Source organism: Rhinoderma darwinii, unplaced genomic scaffold (assembly GCF_050947455.1).
Source record: "Rhinoderma darwinii isolate aRhiDar2 unplaced genomic scaffold, aRhiDar2.hap1 Scaffold_70, whole genome shotgun sequence".
NCBI lineage: Eukaryota > Metazoa > Chordata > Amphibia > Anura > Rhinodermatidae > Rhinoderma > Rhinoderma darwinii.
Genome location: NW_027464260.1, coordinates 1,024,105 through 1,047,991, shown reverse-complemented (window position 1 = coordinate 1,047,991; position 23,887 = coordinate 1,024,105). Strand labels below are relative to the sequence as shown.

At 42.6% G+C, this 23,887-nt stretch overlaps 1 long non-coding RNA gene across 1 annotated transcript in view; it reads left to right on the top strand.

Moving 5' to 3' along the window:
• Positions 1 to 23,499, top strand: part of LOC142728944 (uncharacterized) — a 74,429-nt gene extending 50,930 nt beyond the window's left edge. Inside the window, exon 3 of the long non-coding RNA XR_012877879.1 lies at positions 23,410 to 23,499. This is a non-coding gene — a long non-coding RNA (uncharacterized LOC142728944). The remainder of the gene's footprint in view (positions 1 to 23,409) is intronic.
• Positions 23,500 to 23,887: the final 388 nt, after the last annotated feature.

The following is a 23,887-nucleotide window of genomic DNA, read 5'->3' as shown; positions in this document are numbered from 1 at the left end:
ACTGTAAAGTGCCGCATGCGTTACTATACTGACTGTAAAGTGCCGCATGTGTTACTATACTGACTGTAAAGTGCCGCATGTGTTACTATACTGACTGTAAAGTGCCGCATGTGTTACTATACTGACTGTAAAGTGCCGCATGTGTTACTATACTGACTGTAAAGTGCTGCATGTGTTACTATACTGACTGTAAAGTGCAGCATGTGTTACTATACTTACTGTAAAGAGCAGCATGTGTTACTATACTGACTGTAAAGTGCAGCATGTGTTACTATACTGACTGTAAAGAGCAGCATGTGTTACAATACTGACTGTAAAGTGCCGCATGTGTTACTATACTTACTGTAAAGTGCCGCATGTGTTACTATACTGACTGTAAAGTGCCGCATGCGTTACTATACTGACTGTAAAGTGCAGTGTGCGTTACTATACTGACTGTAAAGTGCCGCGTGTGTTACTATACTGACTGTAAAGTGCCGCATGTGTTACTATACTGACTGTAAAGTGCCGCATGTGTTACTATACTGACTGTAAAGTGCCGCATGTGTTACTATACTGACTGTAAAGTGCCGCGTGCGTTACTATACTGACTGTAAAGTGCAGCGTGCGTTACTATACTGACTGTAAAGTGCCGCATGTGTTACTATACTGACTGTAAAGTGCTGCATGTGTTACTATACTGACTGTAAAGTGCCGCATGTGTTACTATACTGACTGTAAAGTGCCGCATGTGTTACTATACTGACTGTAAAGAGCAGCATGTGTTACAATACTGACTGTAAAGTGCCGCATGTGTTACTATACTTACTGTAAAGTGCTGCATGTGTTACTATACTGACTGTAAAGTGCCGCATGCGTTACTATACTGACTGTAAAGTGCAGCGTGCGTTACTATACTGACTGTAAAGTGCCGCGTGTGTTACTATACTGACTGTAAAGTGCCGCATGTGTTACTATGCTGACTGTAAAGTGCCGCATGTGTTACTATACTGACTGTAAAGTGCCGCGTGTGTTACTATACTGACTGTAAAGTGCCGTTTGCGTTACTATACTGACTGTAAAGTGCAGCGTGCGTTACTATACTGACTGTAAAGTGCCGCATGTGTTACTATACTGACTGTAAAGTGCCGCATGTGTTACTATACTGACTGTAAAGTGCCGCATGTGTTACTATACTGACTGTAAAGTGCCGCATGTGTTACTATACTGACTGTAAAGTGCCGCATGTGTTACTATACTGACTGTAAAGTGCCGCATGTGTTACTATACTGACTGTAAAGAGCAGCATGTGTTACTATACTGACTGTAAAGTTCCGCATGTATTACTATACTGACTGTAAAGTGCCGCATGTGTTACTATACTGACTGTAAAGTGCCGCATGTGTTACTATACTGACTGTAAAGTGCCGCATGTGTTACTATACTGACTGTAAAGTGCCGCATGTGTTACTATACTGACTGTAAAGTGCCGCATGTGTTACTATACTGACTGTAAAGTGCCGCATGTGTTACTATACTGACTGTAAAGTGCCGCATGTGTTACTATACTGACTGTAAAGTGCCGCATGTGTTACTATACTGACTGTAAAGTGCCGCATGTGTTACTATACTGACTGTAAAGTGCCGCATGTGTTACTATACTGACTGTAAAGTGCCGCATGTGTTACTATACTGACTGTAAAGTGCAGCGTGCGTTACTATACTGACTGTAAAGTGCCGCATGTGTTACTATACTGACTGTAAAGTGCCGCATGTGTTACTATACTTACTGTAAAGTGCCGCATGTGTTACTATACTGACTGTAAAGTGCAGCGTGCGTTACTATACTGACTGTAAAGTGCCGCGTGTGTTACTATACTGACTGTAAAGTGCCGCGTGTGTTACTATACTGACTGTAAAGTGCAGCATGTGTTACTATACTGACTGTAAAGTGCCGCATGTGTTACTATACTGACTGTAAAGTGCCGCATGTGTTACTATACTGACTGTAATGTGCCGCATGTGTTACTATACTGACTGTAAAGTGCCGCATGTGTTACTATACTGACTGTAAAGTGCCGCATGCGTTACTATACTGACTGTAAAGTGCTGCATGCGTTACTATACTGACTGTAAAGTGCAGCGTGCATTACTATACTGACTGTAAAGTGCCGCATGTGTTACTATACTGACTGTAAAGTGCCGCATGTGTTACTATACTGACTGTAAAGTGCCGCATGTGTTACTATACTGACTGTAAAGTGCCGCATGCGTTACTATTCTGACTGTAAAGTGCAGCGTGCGTTACTATACTGACTGTAAAGTGCCGCGTGTGTTACTATACTGACTATAAAGTGCCGCATGTGTTACTATACTGACTGTAAAGTGCCGCATGTGTTACTATACTGACTGTAAAGTGTCGCATGTGTTACTATACTGACTGTAAAGTGCTGCATGTGTTACTATACTGACTGTAAAGTGCCGCATGTGTTACTATACTGACTGTAAAGTGCCGCATGTGTTACTATACTGACTGTAAAGTGCAGCATGTGTTACTATACTGACTGTAAAGAGCAGCATGTGTTACTATACTGACTGTAAAGTGCCGCATGTGTTACTATACTGACTGTAAAGTGCAGCATGTGTTACTATACTGACTGTAAAGTGCAGCATGTGTTACTATACTGACTGTAAAGTGCCGCATGTGTTACTATACTGACTGTAAAGTGCCGCATGTGTTACTATACTGACTGTAAAGAGCAGCATGTGTTACTATACTGACTGTAAAGTGCCGCATGTGTTACTATACTGACTGTAAAGTGCCGCATGTGTTACTATACTGACTGTAAAGTGCCGCATGTGTTACTATACTGACTGTAAAGTGCCGCATGTGTTAGTATACTGACTGTAAATTGCAGCGTGCGTTACTATACTGACTGTAAAGTGCCGCGTGTGTTACTATACTGACTGTAAAGAGCAGCATGTGTTACAATACTGACTGTAAAGTGCCGCATGTGTTACTATACTTACTGTAAAGTGCCGCATGTGTTACTATACTGACTGTAAAGTGCCGCATGCGTTACTATACTGACTGTAAAGTGCCGCATGCGTTACTATACTGACTGTAAAGTGCAGCGTGCGTTACTATACTTACTGTAAAGTGCCGCATGTGTTACTATACTGACTGTAAAGTGCCGCATGCGTTACTATACTGACTGTAAAGTGCAGCGTGCGTTACTATACTGACTGTAAAATGCCGCATGTGTTACTATACTGACTGTAAAGTGCCGCGTGTGTTACTATACTGACTGTAAAGTGCAGCATGCGTTACTATACTGACTGTAAAGTGCCGCATGTGTTACTATACTGACTGTAAAGTGCCGCATGTGTTACTATACTGACTGTAAAGTGCCGCATGTGTTACTATACTGACTGTAAAGTGCCGCATGTGTTACTATACTGACTGTAAAGTGGCGCATGTGTTACTATACTGACTGTAAAGTGCCGCATGTGTTACTATACTGACTGTAAAGTGCCGCATGCGTTACTATACTGACTGTAAAGTGCAGCGTGCGTTACTATACTGACTGTAAAGTGCCGCATGTGTTACTATTCTGACTGTAAAGTGCAGCGTGCGTTACTATACTGACTGTAAAGTGCCGCATGTGTTACTATACTGACTGTAAAGTGCCGCATGTGTTACTATACTGACTGTAAAGTGCTGCATGTGTTACTATACTGACTGTAAAGTGCCGCATGTGTTACTATACTGACTGTAAAGTGCCGCATGTGTTACTATACTGACTGTAAAGTGCCGCATGTGTTACTATACTGACTGTAAAGTGCCGCATGCGTTACTATTCTGACTGTAAAGTGCAGCGTGCGTTACTATACTGACTGTAAAGTGCCGCGTGTGTTACTATACTGACTATAAAGTGCCGCATGTGTTACTATACTGACTGTAAAGTGCCGCATGTGTTACTATACTGACTGTAAAGTGTCGCATGTGTTACTATACTGACTGTAAAGTGCTGCATGTGTTACTATACTGACTGTAAAGTGCCGCATGTGTTACTATACTGACTGTAAAGTGCCGCATGTGTTACTATACTGACTGTAAAGTGCCGCATGTGTTACTATACTGACTGTAAAGTGCCGCATGCGTTACTATACTGACTGTAAAGTGCAGCGTGCGTTACTATACTGACTGTAAAGTGCCGCATGTGTTACTATTCTGACTGTAAAGTGCAGCGTGCGTTACTATACTGACTGTAAAGTGCCGCATGTGTCACTATACTGACTGTAAAGTGCCGCATGTGTTACTATACTGACTGTAAAGTGCTGCATGTGTTACTATACTGACTGTAAAGTGCCGCATGTGTTACTATACTGACTGTAAAGTGCCGCATGTGTTACTATACTGACTGTAAAGTGCCGCATGTGTTACTATACTGACTGTAAAGTGCCGCATGCGTTACTATTCTGACTGTAAAGTGCAGCGTGCGTTACTATACTGACTGTAAAGTGCCGCGTGTGTTACTATACTGACTATAAAGTGCCGCATGTGTTACTATACTGACTGTAAAGTGCCGCATGTGTTACTATACTGACTGTAAAGTGTCGCATGTGTTACTATACTGACTGTAAAGTGCTGCATGTGTTACTATACTGACTGTAAAGTGCCGCATGTGTTACTATACTGACTGTAAAGTGCCGCATGTGTTACTATACTGACTGTAAAGTGCAGCATGTGTTACTATACTGACTGTAAAGAGCAGCATGTGTTACTATACTGACTGTAAAGTGCCGCATGTGTTACTATACTGACTGTAAAGTGCAGCATGTGTTACTATACTGACTGTAAAGTGCAGCATGTGTTACTATACTGACTGTAAAGTGCCGCATGTGTTACTATACTGACTGTAAAGTGCCGCATGTGTTACTATACTGACTGTAAAGAGCAGCATGTGTTACTATACTGACTGTAAAGTGCCGCATGTGTTACTATACTGACTGTAAAGTGCTGCATGTGTTACTATACTGACTGTAAAGTGCCGCATGTGTTACTATACTGACTGTAAAGTGCCGCATGTGTTAGTATACTGACTGTAAATTGCAGCGTGCGTTACTATACTGACTGTAAAGTGCCGCGTGTGTTACTATACTGACTGTAAAGAGCAGCATGTGTTACAATACTGACTGTAAAGTGCCGCATGTGTTACTATACTTACTGTAAAGTGCCGCATGTGTTACTATACTGACTGTAAAGTGCCGCATGCGTTACTATACTGACTGTAAAGTGCCGCATGCGTTACTATACTGACTGTAAAGTGCAGCGTGCGTTACTATACTTACTGTAAAGTGCCGCATGTGTTACTATACTGACTGTAAAGTGCCGCATGCGTTACTATACTGACTGTAAAGTGCAGCGTGCGTTACTATACTGACTGTAAAATGCCGCATGTGTTACTATACTGACTGTAAAGTGCCGCGTGTGTTACTATACTGACTGTAAAGTGCAGCATGCGTTACTATACTGACTGTAAAGTGCCGCATGTGTTACTATACTGACTGTAAAGTGCCGCATGTGTTACTATACTGACTGTAAAGTGCCGCATGTGTTACTATACTGACTGTAAAGTGCCGCATGTGTTACTATACTGACTGTAAAGTGCCGCATGTGTTACTATACTGACTGTAAAGTGCCGCATGTGTTACTATACTGACTGTAAAGTGCCGCATGCGTTACTATACTGACTGTAAAGTGCAGCGTGCGTTACTATACTGACTGTAAAGTGCCGCATGTGTTACTATTCTGACTGTAAAGTGCAGCGTGCGTTACTATACTGACTGTAAAGTGCCGCATGTGTTACTATACTGACTGTAAAGTGCCGCATGTGTTACTATACTGACTGTAAAGTGCTGCATGTGTTACTATACTGACTGTAAAGTGCCGCATGTGTTACTATACTGACTGTAAAGTGCCGCATGTGTTACTATACTGACTGTAAAGTGCCGCATGTGTTACTATACTGACTGTAAAGTGCAGCATGTGTTACTATACTGACTGTAAAGAGCAGCATGTGTTACTATACTGACTGTAAAGTGCCGCATGTGTTACTATACTGACTGTAAAGTGCAGCATGTGTTACTATACTGACTGTAAAGTGCAGCATGTGTTACTATACTGACTGTAAAGTGCCGCATGTGTTACTATACTGACTGTAAAGTGCCGCATGTGTTACTATACTGACTGTAAAGAGCAGCATGTGTTACTATACTGACTGTAAAGTGCCGCATGTGTTACTATACTGACTGTAAAGTGCCGCATGTGTTACTATACTGACTGTAAAGTGCCGCATGTGTTACTATACTGACTGTAAAGTGCCGCATGTGTTACTATACTGACTGTAAAGTGCTGCATGTGTTACTATACTGACTGTAAAGTGCCGCATGTGTTACTATACTGACTGTAAAGAGCAGCATGTGTTACTATACTGACTGTAAAGTGCAGCATGTGTTACTATACTGACTGTAAAGAGCAGCATGTGTTACAATACTGACTGTAAAGTGCCGCATGTGTTACTATACTTACTCTAAAGTGCCGCATGTGTTACTATACTGACTGTAAAGTGCCGCATGCGTTACTATACTGACTGTAAAGTGCAGTGTGCGTTACTATACTGACTGTAAAGTGCCGCGTGTGTTACTATACTGACTGTAAAGTGCCGCATGTGTTACTATACTGACTGTAAAGTGCCGCATGTGTTACTATACTGACTGTAAAGTGCCGCAAGTGTTACTATACTGACTGTAAAGTGCCGCATGTGTTACTATACTGACTGTAAAGTGCAGCGTGCGTTACTATACTGACTGTAAAGTGCCACATGTGTTACTATACTGACTGTAAAGAGCAGCATGTGTTACAATACTGACTGTAAAGTGCCGCATGTGTTACTATACTTACTGTAAAGTGCTGCATGTGTTACTATACTGACTGTAAAGTGCCGCATGCGTTACTATACTGACTGTAAAGTGCCGCATGTGTTACTATACTTACTGTAAAGTGCTGCATGTGTTACTATACTGACTGTAAAGTGCCGCATGTGTTACTATACTGACTGTAAAGTGCCGCGTGTGTTACTATACTGACTGTAAAGTGCCGTTTGCGTTACTATACGGACTGTAAAGTGCAGCGTGCGTTACTATACTGACTGTAAAGTGCCGCATGTGTTACTATACTGACTGTAAAGTGCCGCATGTGTTACTATACTGACTGTAAAGTGCCGCATGTGTTACTATACTGACTGTAAAGTGCCGCATGTGTTACTATACTGACTGTAAAGTGCCGCATGTGTTACTATACTGACTGTAAAGTGCCGCATGTGTTACTATACTGACTGTAAAGTGCCGCATGTGTTACTATACTGACTGTAAAGAGCAGCATGTGTTACTATACTGACTGTAAAGTTCCGCATGTATTACTATACTGACTGTAAAGTGCCGCATGTGTTACTATACTGACTGTAAAGTGCCGCATGTGTTACTATACTGACTGTAAAGTGCCGCATGTGTTACTATACTGACTGTAAAGTGCCGCATGTGTTACTATACTGACTGTAAAGTGCCGCATGTGTTACTATACTGACTGTAAAGTGCCGCATGTGTTACTATACTGACTGTAAAGTGCCGCATGTGTTACTATACTGACTGTAAAGTGCCGCATGTGTTACTATACTGACTGTAAAGTGCCGCATGTGTTACTATACTGACTGTAAAGTGCCGCATGTGTTACTATACTGACTGTAAAGTGCAGCGTGCGTTACTATACTGACTGTAAAGTGCCGCATGTGTTACTATACTGACTGTAAAGTGCCGCATGTGTTACTATACTGACTGTAAAGTGCCGCATGCGTTACTATACTGACTGTAAAGTGCAGCGTGCGTTTCTATACTGACTGTAAAGTGCCACGTGTGTTACTATACTGACTGTAAAGTGCCGCATGTGTTACTATACTGACTGTAAAGTGCCGCATGTGTTACTATACTGACTGTAAAGAGCCATTAAAGGAGCCCTGACACAAGTTTGAACACTGACATTGTTCTTTCATTTTTGTGTTTGAATTTTGGATACACGTTGCCCTGGTCATTTTACTAGTATTTATAGCTGGGGCAATATAGGGATATTTACTACACAATTGCCTGTAGCATTATGAGACCTTGCAGTTTATAACAATGATGTTCAATAAGGGCCTGTTCACATCACCGTTCGATTCCGTTCCGTTCCGTAGTCGACTCCGCTATTGATTCCGTCGGAAAACCGGAAACCAGCCGGAATGGTGACGAACGGAAGCCATTAGCAATGTTTCCATCAACATTGAGATCAATGGTGACTGAAACGGAAGCTGTGCTGTCACTTTCACTTTCCGTTGCGGGGTTCACCCGACAGACCCTCGGAACAGAAGCGAACGGTGATGTGAACAGGCCCTAATGTATTTTTTTGTTCACACAGCTTTAATTTTTTTGTTTCGTTTTACAAGTTGTTTCTTACTTACATTTTTTTTTTTTTTTGTGTGGAGGGGGGGGGGGGGGCGCCATTTCCATTTTCGCCTCAGGCAGCAGAAAAGCTAGAATCGGCCCTGGCCCCAGAGGTATCAAAGCAATGGAAAACCACCAGAAGTGACCCCATTTTGGAAACTACACCTCTCAAGGAATTCATTTATGGTTGTTTTTACCATTTAGACTGCACAGTTTTTTCACAGCACCTATTTGAATTGGGCTGTGAAATAAAAAAAATGAATTTTTTTCCAATAACATGTAATTTTTTATCATAATTTCTTATTTTCACAGGGAACAAAATACACCATTTTGTTGCCCAATTTCTACTAAGTGCAGCAATACCCCATTTGTGGAGATAAACTGCCGTTTGAGCCCATGGGAGGCCTCAGAAGGGAAGGAGCGCTGTGTGTTCTTTGGAGTCCAGATTTTGCTGGTTTGGTTTTTGGGTGCCATGTCGCATTTGCAGAGCCCCAGAGGTATCAAAGCAATGGAAACCCACCAGAAGTGACCCCATTTTGGAAACTACACCCCTCAAGGAATTAAATGATGGGTTATGTGACCATTTAGACCCCCATAGTTTCTTCACAGAACTTATTTGAATTGGGCTGGGAATTTAAAAAAATATAATTTTTTCCAATAATATGTTTTTTTTAGCTCAAAATATATTATTTTCACAAGAAATAAAATACCCAATTTTGTTGCCCAATTTGTCCTGAGTGCGGCAATGCCCAATTTGTGGTGATAAACTGACATTTGGGCTCATGGGAGGGCTCAGAAGGAAAGGACCACCATTTGGCCTACTGGGGATTTTCTGGTGCAAAGTCATGTATGCAGAAGCCCCTGAGGTACCAGTACAGTTGAAACCTCTGAGAAGTGACCCAATTTTAAAAACTACACCCTTAAGGCATTGATCTAGAGGTGTAGTGAGCATTTTTACCGGGACATACACCCCATAAACTGTAATGTGGGTTCTCACGGATATGGCAATACCCTCAATGTGGCTGTTATCAGCTGCCTGGGCACACGGCAGGGCTCAGAAGGGAAAGATAAGGGGGATAATCTGTGCGGAGTGCATCAGGGTAAGTAAAACTGGGGTAGATTAAAAATCAAGTGATGTATGATACATTTTGAAGCACTCTTTCATACGGAGCCTTAGTTTTTCGGGACACGTCACATTGATATATTGTGTCATCCCTTATCCCCCTCTTATAGCAGACTTTGTACCTCTTTTGACTTTTTCCTTTCTTGCCAGTTTGGGGAACTTCTCCTGGAAAGTGTTGCCCTGGTGCGATGCGTGTGGCCTTGCTTCCAGAAGTACTGGGTGTCCCCCCTTCTTGGTCCCTAAAAATTAGTTTCTTGATAACCACCTCTTGAAATTCCAGGAAAGTTCCCGTCTGGCCTGTACATGGATGTAGCACGTACGCATTGTACAATGCCATCTGTATGATGTGCACGGCCAGCTTCTTATACCACACCGCATGGCGCTGTAGGGCTTCAGGACTTGATCTGACAAGTCCACCCCTCCCATGTACCTATTGTAGTCCAGGATGCAGTCTGGTTTGGGGGTCTCTGTACTGGTACCTCGTACAGGTACATGGGTACTGGTGTGGCATCTCTCTTGTCTTGTACTTGACACACAATCTGTTGCTGCTAGATTGTGCCCTGCTCTCACCCCTTCTGAGTGTTTGCCCTGCAGAGTCTTAGGGAGGCCTCTCAGATTTGTTCTAGCAGTGCCGCATGCCGCCGGACTTCTGGAAGCGAGGCACTTGAAGAGTGGGACGCTGGTATAAAAATTATCCAGGTAGAGGTGGTAACCCTGGTCCAGCAGTGGGTGCACCAAATCCCACACAATTTTTGCATAACTCCCAGTAAGGGGGGGGGGGGCATTCTGGGGGCTGAATACTGGTGTCCTTCCCTTCATGTATCCTAAATCTGTAGGTATACCCTGATGCTCTCTCACAGCTTACACATCTTCACGCCATACCTTGCCCTCTTACCCGGCAGGTACTCGAGGAATTGAATCCTCCCTTTAAAATGTACCAAGGACTCATCAATAGAAATACACTTCTCGGGGGTGTATGCTTGGGAAAACCGGGCACTGAAACGGTCTAATAGGGGTCTCCGTTTATACAAACGGTCAAAACTGGGGTCATCTTGGAGTAGCCAATGCTCATTAGGATTTTATTTTTTTTAGGTTCCAGTTCAGTTCTGATGTTGCTTTGAGGGGCCTATATATTAGACACCCCATTTTAGAAACTAGACCCCTCAAAGTATTCACAACAGCATTTAGAAAGTTTATGAACACTTTAGGTGTTTCACAGGAATTTAGAGCAAAGTAGAGGTGAAATTGACATATTTATTTTTGTCAGAAAATCATTTTTATACCTTTTTTTTCTATAAAACAAACGGTTTTACCAGAGAAACCTCAATATTTATTGCCCAGATTCTGCAGTTTTGAGAAATATCCCACATGTGGCCCTCGGGTGGTAATGGACTGAAGCACCGGCCTCAGAAGCAATAAAATAGTGGATTTTGAGGCCTCTTTTTTATTAGGCACCATGTCCGGTTTGAAGAGGTCTTGTGGTGCCAAAACAGCGGAATCCCCCAAAAATGACCCCATTTTGGATACTAGACCCCTTGAGGAATCCATTGTAGTTTTCTTGGGGTGCATGCGGCTTTTGGATCAGTTTTTATTCTATTTTTAAGTGGCGTGGTGACTAAAAAACAGCAATTCTACTATTGTTTTTTTATTCTATTTTTTTTACAGCGTTCACCGTGCGCTATAAATGACATATTCACTTTATTCTGCGGGGCGATACGATTACGGCGATGCCAGATGTTTATAGTTTTTTTTATGTCTTATGGCGTTTGCACAATAAAATACGTTTTGTAAAAAATCATTCACTTTTTGTGTTACCTTATTCTAAGAGCCAGAACTTTTATATTTTTCCATCAATAAAGCCGTGCGAGGACTTATTTTTTGCGTAACGAACTGTAGTTTCCATCAGTACCATTTTTCGGTACATGCGACTTTTTGATCTCTTTTTATTCCATTTTTTGGGAGGTGAAGTGACCAAACAATTGTGATTCTGGTACGGTTTATTATTATTTTCTTTTCGGCGTTCACCACGCGGGATAAATAATGAAATCATTTTGTAGTTCAGGCCGTTACGGACGCGGCGATACCAATTATGTATAGTTTATTTGTTTATTTATCTATTTTTATTAATAATAAAGGACTGATAAGGTAAAAAGGGGGATTTTTACTTTTATTACTTTTGCATCTTTTATTTTCTTATTTTTACACATCTTTTTTGTACTTTTTTTTAACTTTATTAGTTTGTCCCACTAGGGGACATGAGGGCAGGAGGCCCTGATCGCTATTCTAATACACTGCACTACATGCGTAGTGCAGTGTATTAGAGCTGTCATCTACTCACTGACAGCAAGCATAGTGGGTCCTGACTTTGTCGATGGCATAGCCGGACGCCATTGTTTGGTGTCCGGTTGCCATAGTTACAATCGCCGGCCGCTATCGTGTAGCAGGCCGGCGATTGTAGCTTAACCCCTAAAAAGCTGCGATCCCTATTGAACGCGGCTTTTAAGGGGTTAATCAGCGGGGACACAGCGATCGGTCGCCGCTGTAGGAGCTGCGGCAGCTGCTGTATGACACAGCAGCTGTCACAGCTCTTGTATGTGTCGGGAGGACTGCCGAAATAGCCGTTACTCCCGAGACGTACTATTAGGTCATGGAGCGCGAACGATACAGCTACCATGACCTAATAGTACGTCCAGGAGCGGGAAGGGGTTAAGGACATTCACAGTGCAACGAAATACCACATTGCCCTCATAATAAATGACAGCCACAGTGTCTCCATACCAGTGCCAACCACAGTGCTCCCACAGCAGTGCCAAGTACAGTGTTCCCATAACAGTGCCAACCACAGTGCTCCCATAACACTGCCATCCAGTGCTCCCATAAAAGTGCCAACGAGTGCTCCCATAACTGCCGCTTTCCACGATTGCATTGCGGGGGGGCGTGATGAGCTGTTAGAGGGGGTCGCCCCCTCTTTCTAACGATTTAAATGCTGTGGTCGCTATTGACCGCGGCATTTAACGAGTTAAACAAGCGGGATCGTGCACGAGTGTCATATACATATACACCGGCATCGTATGGAGCGGGTTCACTCCGTGAGCCTGTTCCATACTTCCCCTTCCCGACTTTGGCGTATGGATACGTCAAATGTCGGGAAGGGGTTAAACTTCATGTTGGTTCCTGATTTATTCGTCCTTGTCTACCAAGGTGCCTTCCTGCCGGGACGTATGAGATTCCCATCTTGACAGGGAAGGGTTAAAGAAGTTGTCCAGGATTAGAAAAACATGGCTGCTTTCTTCCAAAAACAGCGCCACACTTGTCCATGGGTCGTGCCTGGTATTGCAGCTCAGCTTCATTGTAGTAAAAGAGGCAGGGCTGCAATAACACACACAACCTGTGGGCAGGTATGGCAGGTATGACTCAAAAAGTGATCGCAGCATATTCCATGTTAAACGAATACCCTTATTTTGGAAAACGAGGCGTAAAAAAACGCCCCGTTGGAACAGAACGCCGTATTTCCCATTGAAATCAATGGGCAGATGTTTGCAGGCGTTCTTCCATTTTTTTCAGGCATTTTTCGATGCGTAAACGCCCCAAAATACGCCTGAAAACACTCCGTGTGATCATACCCTGATTGCAGAAGAGGCTGTTCTTCATGAGACAAACCTTAAGGAGGCGCTGTCACCACATTATAAGTGGTCTATCTTGTACATGATGTGATCGCCCACTTGGTCATATAGTAAAACACGCCCAGTTGTCCATTGAGAGACTCATTAGCATAAAGCTAATATAGGTCATAACTCCGTCAAAAATGATCGTTTTTCTAAATAAAAAAACACTGCTGTGATCCACATTACAGCGCCGATCACATCACGTACAATATAGGGCACTTATAACGTGGTGACAGAGCCTCTTTAAGCTCTTTATTTCGGCCTTTCTTCTTGGAGGTTCTCAATTCTCACAAATGAAGGGGTTGTCCAGGTTTTGAGGAAATAAAACAGAGACTGGCGGGAGACCACAGGGTCATCGGCGCTGGAGCAGCGGGGAATTTCCAGGGGACTATGGGCTTTTTTTATTTTACCATACACGCAGCTGTCCAATGTTTTGGGGTGCATATAAATGTCAGTCATGAGGTGTCGTAAAGAAGAGAAACGTCACAAGTCATTTATTATGTACAATGTTCCTCATGACACTAATAATAAATCTCTTCCAATATCTCCGCTCACTGGTAATGGCAGTTGTAATATTTCCTATACGAGCTCCTGGGTGGCTCATGGCAACGCTGCTCTGTTGTCATGGTTATTACCGGCTTCAGCTGCGGCCTAGTAGAGGACAGCGGGGGATCTCCAGAACGGCGCCATTCAGGTGACATATCGGGGGCAGGTAGAGCGCCATAACTCTGATCAGAAGCCGACATCTCAGTGTTAGAGGGTAAATCAGACGTCCGGTGACTATAACAAGAAGACGCCAGGACATGTCCACAGGGGAGATAATAAAAGCGCTGGATTATGGGGACACTCCTGCAGGAGAGCGGTTTTATCTTATCTGGATCTGAGTGAAGCTGCACAAGGACCTGCGATCCCTCCATTTCTGCAGACGCCGGAGCTTCAGGACCTCCCAGTGACGTCACTATTCAGCAGTTCCATGACTCTGGGGGTGTCAATCACTCCATGGAAATGAGGACGAGGGGACGGCAGCAGCGTCCAGACCAGAGGACCGAGCAGCCCCTCCATCAAGTCCTCCCGTGTGACAGACCCTCCTGCTTCTGCATTAGGAGGCAGGAGACGTCAGTACAGCAAACGGCCGAGCCCTGAACAGAAAGACGTCACCCGGATACCGCAGCGGAGGATTCAGGAGCGCTGGGAAGTCTTCATCTGTGGCCGGAGGTTTCCTGTAAGACAGGTGAGAGCGGGGGTGGAGCTTCACACCTGTCCGCCCACTGGTTTACCCACAATTCTCCTTGTCTTTACCCCTCTCACCTGCTCACTTATAGGGTCTGTCTGCTTTATACACCCCCTGTCCATATACTCTATTACACCACATGGCCGTCATTACACAGAGCAGCCCCCCCTCCCCCGCAGCCACGCTGTATATATGTTGTGTATATAATGTTCATATGTCTACAGGTTGTGTGTTAATATAAACATAGAGTGTAATTCCTTTAATCCGGCATCCAATAATACAGACACTCTGATAATTCAGCACTTGTTTCTAGCACAGAACTGCAATATAAACCCACAAATCAAGGAGCACTGTGTGTGGGGATCCCCCAATTATTATACTGGAGCAGGATCATGTAATACCCAAGTCTCCACCAAAAGTAAACAATGGAGGTTGGGAGCCAAAGGGGCCCTAACCATTTGTCAGTACAGGGCCCAGATACTACTAATGGCCGCTCTGGGTCTGGTGTCTTCATTGAATTTGGGGTCTAGTCAGGGGTCTGAATATATTCAGGTGTCTGGTCTAGAGACAGTATTAATATCAGGTTCTGAATTAATTTAGGGTTCTGGTCTGGGGTCTGAATTTAATTTTGGAGGCTGACATCTGACAGATTTTTATCCAATGTAAGTAAAAAAAATGTACATTACTATTCAATGACAGCAATAAGAGATCTTAAAATCGTAAGGAAATAATACAGAAAGTATATTGAAAAATGTTATATCTTTCCTTTATACAAAAAATAATTTTTATTCGCAGAAACTGGAATAGCCCTTTAACCCTTTGAGGACCAGACTGATATTCGTTGTTATGCTTTTTTTTTCCGCCCTGCCTTCCAAGAGTAATAACTTTTTTATTTTTTCGTTGACACGGCCATGTGTGGGTTTCATTTTTATGGGACAAGTTGTACTTTCTAATGGTGCTATTTAACCCCTTCCCGAATTTGTCGTAAGTATACGACATGGAAAGCCAGTGCTTCCCGCAAAATGTCGTATACTTACGCCAAATGTTTGGCACCGGCTCAGAAGCTGAGTCGGTGCCATCATCCCCGGATGTCAGCTGTATCTGACAGCTGACATCCTGCTGTAACGGCGGGACCGAAGTTAACTTCGATCCCCGACATTAACCCCTTAAATGCAGCCGTCAAAAGCGATGGCTACATTAAAGGTGTTTGCATCTCATCGACACCCCAGCAATGAAATCGCTGGGGTGTCGGTGGCTGCAATGGCAACCGGAGGCCTAATAGTGGCCTCCCGGTGTGCCTAGCACGGAAAACTTCCAGCCTCCGCCCGGAGGCGTGGCCTGAAAGGCTTCCGTAGCTGCCGGCAAGATGGCGCCGGCTCAGGAGATGAGCCGGAGCCATCAGCGGTGGATATCAGCTTTATGTTACAGCTGACATCCACATGTAACGGCAGGAACTGGAGCTAGCGCTGATCCCTGCCATTAACCCCTCAGATGCAGCGATCAGATCCGATCGCTGGATCTTTGTGGTTGCTAGCAGATCGGCAGCTGTGCCCTGCAATCGCACAACTGCCGACTGCTACTATGACACCAGGAGACCTAACAATGGCCTCCTGTTTGCCATTACAGAAGCCGATTAGGCCCCGCTCGGAGGCGAAGCCTAATCGGCTTGCTGTCAGTGAATGACTGACAGATCTAATACATTGCACTACGTAGGTAGTGCAATGTATAAGAAAAAAAAATCTGACAGTTGGACCTTCAAGTCCCCTATCGGGACTAAAGTAAAGTGTAAAAAAAGTTGTAAAAAATATAATAAAAGTTTTAAGTAATAAAATAAAACACAATCGCCCTTTTTCCCTTATCAAGTCATTTATTATTGAAAAAAATAAATAAAGCATACATATTTGGTTCTCACAACTTGGCGACAGAAAAAATACATTCTTTTTACAAAAGTAATTTTATTGTGCAAAAAGTTGTAAAACATAAAAAAGTGCCATAAATTAGGTATTGCCGGAATCGTACCGACCCGCAGAATAAAGTTAACATGTAATTTATAACGCATGGTGAACACTGTATAAAAAAAACCTAAAAAAACGATGGCAGAATTGCTGTTTCTTGGTCACCTTGCCTCTCAAAAAATAGGATAAAAGGTGATCAAAAAGTCGCATGTACCCCAAAATGGTACCAATAATAACTACAGCTCGTCCCTCAAAAAAACAGCCCTCATACCACTATGTCTATGAAAAAATCTAATTAGTTATGGCTCCAATAAGTCAGGAAATAAAAACATGCAGTTGTGCAGATCAGAGGGGAACATTTCATCTGTTTCAAGATACGATTTATCAGGGCCCTCAAATTATTGAACCATGAAGGGGGGACCCAAACATATCTGCTAGAAGCGAGGGTGCCCATATTATACCAGGACAACACTTCCCAGCAAAATTCCACAAACTGCAAAGGTGCGGAGTGTGGACCAAAGGGGGATAAGAAAGGACGCCATATATGAGTGCGACACGGGCCTGTGCAGAAAGGATGGCTTCACTGCGTAACACACATCTATGGATCATTTTATTGTTTTTTTACCCCATTATTATGCCACCTGACTATGCCCCTGATGTACTCTGCCCAGCTTACATGTACCCCCACATTATAAATGGAAACACCAGTAATACTCAAACAAAACTACTACCAAGCAAAATCTACGCTTCAAAAGCCAAATGGCGCTCCCACCCATATGAGCCCTACAGTGTGCCCAAACAGCAGTTTACTTCCACATATATGGCGCCGCCATACCCGGGAGAACCCTTTTAACAATTTTTGGGGTGTGTGTCTACAGTGTCCTAAGCTGGGCACGACATACTTGCCACTGAATTGGCAATTCTGGGGAAAAAATTTAATTTTTACTTTGCACCATACGCAGCACATTTATTTATGGAAAAAACCTGTGTGGTGAAAATGCTCACTACACCCCTTACTAAATGCCTCGAGGGGTGTAGTTTCTAAAATGGGGTCACTTCTGGGGGGTTTATTTTATTATTTCCCATCTGAGCCTCTGCAATTGTGAACCAATTCTGTGTAAATCGCCAAATTAGGCCTCAATTTCGCATGGTACTCTCGCAATGAGCCCTGTCAAATGTCCAGGCAAAAGATTAGGGCCCCATGTAGGGTGATTCTAAAACCGGGAAACACAGCATAATAATTAGAACGCGGTCTTGTTATGGTGGCACAAGCTGGGCACCACATATTGGCATATCTATGGAAAATATCCCATTTTCACTCTGCAATATCGAGTGCACACTAATTTATGCAAAACAGCTGCAGAGTTAACATGCTCACTACACCACTATGTAAATGCATTGAGGGGTGTAGTTTCCAAAATGGGGATCACTTTTGGGGGGGTTTCCACTGTTTTGGTCCCACAGGGGTTTTGCAAATGCGACATAACGACCAGAAACCAATCCAGCAAAATCTGTACTCCGAAAGCTAAATTGCGCTCCTTCCCTTCTGAGCCCTGCTGTGTGCCCAAAAATGAGTTTATAACCACATATGGGGTATTGCCGTAGTCGGGAGAAATTGCTTAACAAATTTTGGGTTCTTTTTCTACTTTATTTTTTGAGAAAATGAAAATTTTTGAGCTAAAGCTACGTCTTATTGGGAAAAAAAATGTAATTTTTATTTTCACTGCCCAATTCAAATAAAATCTATGAAACAGCTGTGGGGTCAAAATGCTCACTACACCCCTAGATTAATTCCTGAAGGGGTGTAGTATCACAAATGGAGTCACTTTTGGGTAGTTTCCACTGTACTGGTACCTTAGGGGCTTTGCAAAAGTGTCAAGAAACCAATCCAGCAAAATCTGGGCTCCAAAAGCGAAATGCCGCTCCTTCTCTTCTGTTCCTTGCCATGTGCCCAAACAGCAGTTTATGACCACAAATGGGGTATTGCCGTACTCAGGAGAAATTGCTTTACAAATATTGGGGGGGGGGGGGTTCTTTTTTTCCTTTATTTGTTGAGAAAATTAAAAATGTTGACCTAAAGCTACATCTTATTGATGAAAAAGGATTGTTTTTATTTTCACTGCCCAATTCTAATAAATTCTATGAAACACCTGTGGGGGTCAAAATGATCACCACACACGTAGATCTTCAAGGGGTGTAGTTTCCAAAATGGGGTCACTTTTTTGGCGTTTTCATTGTTTTGTCCCCTCAAGGGCTCTGAAAATGTGTCCTGGCCATTCCTGCTAAATTTGAGCTCCAAAAGCCAAATGGAGTTCTTTCCCTTCTAAGCCTTGCCGTGTGTCCAAACAGCAATTTATTACCACATGTGGGGTATTGTTTTACTCGGGAGAAATTGCTTTACAAATTTTGTGGAGCTTTTTCTCCTTTAATCCTTGTGGAAATGAGAAAAAATTAGCTAAACCTACATTTTCTTTGAAAGAATATCGATTTTCATTTTCACGGCCTACTTCCAATAATTTCTGCAAAAAACCTGCAGTGTCAAAATGCTCACTATACCCCTATATAATTTCCTCAAGGGGTGCAGTTTCCAAAATGGGGCCACTTGTGGGGGGTTTCCACTGTTTTGGTCCCTCAGGGGCTTTGCAAATGCGACATGGCCTCCGCAAACCATTCCTGCTAAATTTGAGCTCCAAAAGTCAAATAGCGCTCTTTCCCTTCTAAGCCCTGCCGTGTGTCCAAACAGACGTTTATGACCACATGTGGAGTATTCTTTTACTCGGGAGAAATCGCTCTACAAATGTTGCGGTGCTTTTTCTCCTTTAGTCCTTTTGGAAATAAAAAAAAAATTGCTAAACCTACATTTTATTTGAAAGAATGTAGATTTTCATTTTCACAGCCTACTTCCAAAAAATTTCTGCAAAAAAACTGTCTTGTCAAATTTCTCACTATACCCCTAAATAAATTCCTTCGAGGGGTGTAGTTTCCCAAATGGGGTCACTTTTGGGGGGTTTCCACTGTTTTGGTACCACAAGAGCCCTTCAAAACTGACGTGAAGCCTAAAATATATTCTAATAAAAAGGAGACCCCAAAATCCTCTAGTTGCTCCTTTGCTTCTGAGGCTGGTGCTTCAGTCCATTAGCACACTAGGACCACATGTGAGATATTTCCTAAAACTGCAGAACCTGGGCAATAAATATTGAGTTGCGTTTCTCTGGTTAAACTTTGTGTTACAAAAAAAATGGATTAAAAATTAATTTCTGCAACAACAAAAAATTTAGTTTGTAAATTTCACCTCTACTTTTGTTTAATTCCTGTGAAACGTCTAAAGGGTTAAGAAACTTTCTAAATGCTGTTTTGAATACTTTGAGGGGTGAAGTTTTTAAAATGGGGTGACTTTTTGGTGGTTTCTAAGATCTAAGGACCTCAAAGCCACTTCACAACTGAACTGGCCCCTGTAAAAATAGCCTTTTGAAATTTTCTTGAAAATGTGAGAAATTGCTGCTAAAGTTCTAAGCCTTGTAATATCCTAGAAAAATAAAAGGATGTTCAAAAAACGAGGCCAATCTAAAGTAGACATATGGGGGATGTTAATTAGCAATAATTGTGTGTGGTATTACTATCTGCAGGCAGATACATTTAAATTTAGAAAAATGCTAATTTTTGCAATTTTTCGTTACATTTTGGTGTTTTTCACATTTATATACTGTATGTATCGAGCAAATTTTGCCAGTAACATAAAGTCCAATGTGTCATGAGAAAACAATCTCAGAATCGCTTGGATAGGTTAAAGCATTCCGAAGTTATTACCACATAAAGGGAAACATGTCAGATTTGAAAAATGAGGCTCTGTCAGGAAGGTCAAAAGTGGCTAAAGAGGGAAGGGGTTAATATTATGTGTGATGTACTGGGAAGCTGGAATTTTTTTTTTAGAATGGAGTGGAATTGGAAAAAAACAGCAGGCCGGCATTTTCTTATGGATTTCGTTTATACGGTGTTCACTGTACAGTGAAAGTGACGTGTTACCTTTATTCTGAGGGTCAGTACGATCGCGGTGATACCAAATTTATATAGTTTTTGTTATGTTTTATTACCTTTAAAAAAACGACAAAGTTTGAAAAAAATATTTGCACCATATTGTGACCCCCATAATAACGTTTTTATATTTCTGTGTACAGGGCTGTGTAAGGCGTCTTTTTGTACGTGGAAAGATGTGGTTTTTATTGATACCATTTTGGGGAATATCGGGCATTTCAAACACTTCATTCAATTTTGTGGGCGGTTGTAATGGCAAAAAAATAGCGATTCAGACATTTTTTTTTTCGCGCTACGGTGTTCACCATATTGGATAAATATTTTTATATTATTATAGTTTGGGTATTTTCGGACGCAGGGATACCTAATGTGTTTATGTTTATTTTTATATTGTGATCTAGGGAATTATTTTTATTGTTTTTTAGCCCCTCTAGGGGATTTGTACCTGCGATCATTGGATCGCTTGTGCCATAGACTGCAATATCACAGTATTGCAGTCTATGGTGAAATCAGTACTTTGTTATTGAGACCTGCCACAGGCAGGTCCTAATAGCAATCTTCCTATAGCAGGGCTGGGAGCGTTCACAAGGCGGCCAGCTGCTAGAGGAACACACCGGCTCCCACCATCTTGCCGCGTGTGAGCCGGTGTTACACAGCAGAGACCCAGCGGCTATGGCGCCCGCTCTGCTTCTGAGCAGGCGCCATATTTAAATACCCTTTCCTTTACATAAATAGCCAGTGCAGCGACAGGAAAGGGTTAACAGGAAATAACTCAGAAGCAAAACGTTCTTCTTTTCTGCCTCCCTTCAGCCCCCGTAGCATTGATTTTATCACATCTCTATATAAATAGTAAATCTGTCTAGTTATGAAGTGATATGTCACCTCACCATACTGTAGCGTTACATTACTAAGCAGTCTTGCCATTCAGGAGTGTGGACAATTTGGGTGACAACAGTTGTCTGGGTTTTCTCTGGGCAGATATACAGAAGTGTCCTGCCTTAAAGAGGCTCTGTCACCAGATTTTGCAACCCCTATCTGCTATTGCAGCAGATCGGCGCTGCAATGTAGATAAGAGTAACGTTTTTATTTTTAAAAAAACGAGCATTTTTGGCCAAGTTATGACCATTTTTGTATTTATGCAAATGAGGCTTGCAAAAGTACAACTGGGCGTGTTTACAGTAAAAGTACAACTGGGCGTGTATTATGTGTGTTACATCTGGGCGTTTTTACTTCTTTTACTAGCTGGGCGTTAGGAATGGGAGTGTATGATGCTGACGAATCAACATCATCCACTTCTCTTCGTTACCACCCAGCTTCTGGCAGTTCACAGACACACAGCGTGTTCTCGAGAGATCACGCTGTGACGTCACTCACTTCCTGCCCTAGGTCCTGCATCGTGTCGGCCACATCGGCACCAGAGGCTACAGTTGATTCTGCAGCAGCATCAGCGTTTGCAGGTAAGTAGCTACATCGACTTAACTGCAAACGCCGATGCTGCTGCAGAATCAACTGTAGCCTCTGGTGCCGATGTGTCCTCGCTCGTCCAACACGATGCAGGACCTGGGGCAGGAAGTGAGTGACGACACAGCGTGATCTCTCGAGAACACGCTGTGTCTGCACTGCCAGAAGCTGGGCGTTGTGAAGAGAAGTGGATGATACTTCTCGTCAGAACGCCCAGCTAGTAAAAGTAGTAAACACGCCCCGATGTAACACACATAATACACGCCCAGTTGTACTTTTACTGTAAACACGCCCAGTTGGACTTTAGAAAGCCTCATTTGCATAAATACAAAAGTGGTCATAACTTGGTCAAAAATGCTCGTTTTTTTAAACATAAAAACGTTACTGTAATCTACATTGCAGCGCCGATCTGCTGCAATAGCAGATAGGGATTACAAAATCTGGTGACAGAGCCTCTTTAACTTATGTCTTCGGCCCCATGCAAACGACCGTATTTTTCATCCGTAATTACGGACCCATTCATTTCTATTGGCCACGGACACCTTTCTGTATTTTTGCTGAAAAAATGATAGAACCTGCCACTCTCCCATAGAAGCCTATGGGCGCTTCCGTATATATGGACGGCTACGGATGTGTATGCATAAACCATCCGTATTTACAGAAGCGTTGCTAAGCAACATGTTAGTGACATCATTTGCAGCCTCCCTTTTTTTTTACGTATACGTATATACGGATCAAATACGGATGCACTACAGACCGTATTTGCGGATATCGTTCCATATATATACGGATGACTACGGATTCGTATTTACCGACAGTATTTACGGATAGATGAAAATACGGTCATGTGCATGGGGCCTAACCCGAGATATATGGCGCGAGATGTTAAACGACGATGTAAAAGAAAGTATTTACTCCGACGGATGCCATATGTCGCCCATAGACTCCCATGTTAAAAACAAGTGTATGTTGCTTTTTTTTGCTAGATGGCACGAGATTGTATTGAATTGGTATTATGATACATTGTATAACTTGATGCAAGTTAAGGGTTAACACATCTGTAAGGCCCAGTTCACACAAAGTTTTTTTTATGCGGAAACCGTATCAGATTTAGTGTAAAAAAAAGTCCCAAACCACCTCCCATTGATTTCAATGGGAGGCGGAGGCGTTTTTTTCCGCGGCGGCTTTCAGCCGCTTGTGTTACAAAAAAGCGGCATACTCTTTCTTTCCGCCGTTTTTTACCCGAAAAATGCAGCGAAAAAGGCCACGAAAATAGCGGCAAGAATTTGCAGGCAGATTTTCCATTCCTGAATGAATTTTGAGGCAGATTTTTCTGCCTGCAAAAAAACTCTGTGTAAACGGGGTCTAACTGAGAATTATTATTTTTATTTACAATCTATTTACTGTTTTTTCTTCCCTTTTTAGAGATGACGTGTCTTCATATGATGTCATCAGTCCTACTCCTATGTGGTGAACAGGTAAGTTACAAGAGGTAGGTGACTATTTAATATGAATGTATTGTCTGCGTTATTCACATAGAGTATATATGTATACTGCTACACATGGCCGGACGTGTTGCACCCATAAAATGGCGTAATCAGGAAAGATTGGTGACATATTTAGGAATGAATGACTCTCTTTTATGGACAGTTGTAGACACATGAAGGATTTTTGTGGGAATGATCTTCTACATGGGGAATAATGCCGGGGTTGCAGATATCTTGTAATGTCTGCCCCTTACATGAAGAGAGTCTCTATAGTGAGACATATGAGAATGCGTGTACGATTGGGAGCAGATCCCATCTACAGCCCCCATATCCTTCCAAATCACTTTACTGCATCATGGGAAATACCTATTTTTGTTGGCAGCTTTGCCCATGAAGGAACTTTATGCTTTAGGTTG